This window comes from Callorhinchus milii, unplaced genomic scaffold (genome assembly GCF_018977255.1).
Source record: "Callorhinchus milii isolate IMCB2004 unplaced genomic scaffold, IMCB_Cmil_1.0 Scaffold86, whole genome shotgun sequence".
Lineage (NCBI taxonomy): Eukaryota > Metazoa > Chordata > Chondrichthyes > Chimaeriformes > Callorhinchidae > Callorhinchus > Callorhinchus milii.
In genome coordinates this window covers 60782-64063 of record NW_024704827.1, presented here as the reverse complement: position 1 = coordinate 64063, position 3282 = coordinate 60782, and positions in this window count along the sequence as shown.

Below are 3282 nucleotides of genomic sequence, written 5' to 3'. Positions count from 1 at the left end.
TATCCTTGTTATTCAGTCAATGACAGATTATTACCAGCCACTTTTTCTTATGGAATTGACAGTCTTCAGTATGAGCGGTGGGGCGTCTCTGATGATGCTCTTTGTATTTTGTGAATGGAATCATTGTGAGTCCTCGATAGTATAGTGGTTACTATCCCCAACTGTCACGCGGGAGACCAGGGTTCATTTCCCCAACGGGGAGGGGGTTTTAAGCCTTGTGTCTTTCTAGAAACCAGATCCACTTAAATTAATTTAAATCAAATATATTGGTGTGAACCGAATGAAATGGTACAAAGGTGTTGTTTGACAATTGTCTGTGTTGGAGGCTCGATGCACATGGAGATAGTTTCCTTCACTTTTATTTCCTGCTATTGTTATAATCACAGGCCTTGTAATATTGACACTTTTAAAACAATTTCACTCTTCTATTGGCAGACACTGGTGGACGATGCTTGCATTTTGGGCGATTGTTAATACTGTGATCTTAACAGCAATTGTCCAGTCGTTTTAGAAACGGTGATGGTTACTGTGCACACTTACCGATGTTATATTTTCTGAAGTGAATAGAAACATCTGAAGTTACAGAGTTACATTCTCCCAAATACACAACAGTATAGGATAGATTTCTGAAGGATAGAGAGATGATGGGATATGGGGTAAATCGGGCAGATGGTGTTACGTTAGAAGATCAACCATTATATTATCCAATGGCGTGGCCGTCTCGAGGGGCCGAATACTCCGAATTCCTATGTTCCTATGAACAGCCGTCTAACTTTCTTCAGGAATTCTGCTGTCCGAAAAAGCCACTCTATCTCATTCTCCAGGCTTCCCGTTCCCCAGCCAGCTTTACCACGGTTTCAATCATCTTTCCGCTCTCCCCATCCTGAGTTCCAGTCGATAGAATAAACATAATCCAGCAGATGCGGACGCGTTGTATCTGATTTGACACTTACCTCATGAGACTAATGGACTACATTTGCTCTCAAGATTTCCTAGTATTTTCCACGGCAATTAGTGCTTGCATTTCAGAAGTGGAGGAGACAATTTTAACCAACGCCAAAAATGTGTGAACCCCTCACCAAAAATCCATTAGTTTTCCCAGCGAACCAAGCTAGTTAGAGAGAGGATAGCCTTGTGCAAAATATCCATGACATTCACTATCCACATTCTATGTCCCTTATCCCTCATCTAAGCAGTCTTGATTATTACAGTCAGTTATGCAGAGAAAAGGCCTGATATACAGAGACGGACCATGTTGTAGAGAGAACAGGCCTGTTATTCAGAAAGCAGGCGTGTTATGGAGAGGTGAGGGCTGTTATAAAGTGACGAGGTGTACAATGCAGAGAAAATACTCGTTATGCAGAGATCATGGAGTCAGAGAGCTCAGTTGCTGGAGCATCAGACTTTTAATGTGATCAATTTAATGGCAATCTGCGAGTCAGATTTCAAGTCCCTGTTCGGACGTTACTTTTCCTTTTTGGTGGGCTGTAGAACGCAGTACATAAAAATGTTTATGCACGTATTCCATTATAACAAACTGGTGATACTATATGTGAGATTATTACCGCAATTTTTATACAAAACTGTTTCTGTTTCTTTTTTCCAAGATAAGTGTGAGCATGGTGACAACTTATTAAATATTATCAGAAACAAAACATGGTAATTAAATGCAGCGAAACTTCAGTGAAACTTTTCTAACTTGTGTATTCCACATCTCATCTCGGCTCCAATTCGTCCTGCATTTGAAAGGCCGTATGTGAGAAACCCATTATCCTGATTATAACAAGTTTGAAAATTCCATAATATCTACGCTTCCTGTTTACCTAATTTCAGACAATAGTTGGACCAGCTCAGGAAGAGCCAAGGCTGAGACTGTGCGTTGGGAAACTGGTGGAGTTCAACCAGATAAAATCACAAAGCATTCCCTTGTGGAACTTTAACTGGAGTGATTTTATTATGCTGCTGGTACCAAAATCCCCATGTTAAAGTTCACATTCAATTCATGCTTGCTAATCGTGGCAAAATTGGATTAGCGTTCCCCCAAAAAATACCCTGTCATAACACCTGTAAGTTAACAATATCTTATTAAGGTGTTGTAATAGTCTCGACAATATGATAGCACATTATCCCACTTCATGAAATACAAAGGTTCAAAGCAAATCGGAAGACAACGATAATTAGTGAAAAAAAATAAAGTATTCAAGTGCAGACAAGATTTTCTCCAAAAAATTTCCGTAAAAAATTGCCCGTATTCTTGGCCGAGTGGTTAAGACGATGGATTAGAAATCCACTGGGAAACTTCCCGCGAAGGTTGAAATCCTGCCGACTTCGAATATTTCTCTCTCTTTCAGTTGTGCCACTGTTCCGACGAAGGTTTTCCTTGTGTATAATAATTGTCTATTGTCAAACCCGTTCCAAAAAGAGAGTTGATTTGATACCTTGTATTTCATATGTTGGGATACTTTGTTATCACATTGGAGGTCATGAGGTGTTGTGTTTGACTAATGTGAAAATTTCCTGACTATAAGGTTTCCTTCATAATATCATGAATACAAGTTATTTTAGGTCAGTACTTCAAATCTGTCAGGTTGAACCTTTATCCAACATTTTTGCCATTCCTGTTGAGCAATCTTTTCTTTGTTTTTCATAAATGTCATCGCCATCTCAACATAAAACAAAGAAAGGAATAAAGAAGACACAGAGAAAGGCTGGGATTCATAGGAGATGAACTTCCTTCACTGTTCACAGCAAATCTGCAATATAAAGTTTATTTGTGTTCAAACTTATTTCACGCTTTGCCTTTCAAAATGAGAAATCACAGCAGTGATGTTACGGTATTTTCGTTGCTATAACTTTAACATCAGCAAACAAGATCGACCAGTTTATCGATTTTCCTGTTATGAATGCAGACATTGACATCGACATGATTTGGTCACAGGCCTCTGTTGTACATTCATAAACCGTGCCGTTGCGCCACGAGATCGACAGTAAAATCAGTAAAATTAGGTTTCCGAGAAGGTCAGGGTTTTATTACATAATGCAATTGGGGAATACAGACACTTAACAAATCAGTAAAATTAAATGCTTCTTCTATTGGAGGTACAGAATTTTAACCCTAACTCATATTTGCTGCTGAAAACAAACTACATTTCCCTTGCCCTCAACACTCGGGACTATGACCGCATTAAATAATAATAATAAAAATAACAGTAATAATTCTCCTCATTGCGTGTGGCATATCATGACTTACCATGTCGTTTGGACGTCTCAAAGCGCTTTAAA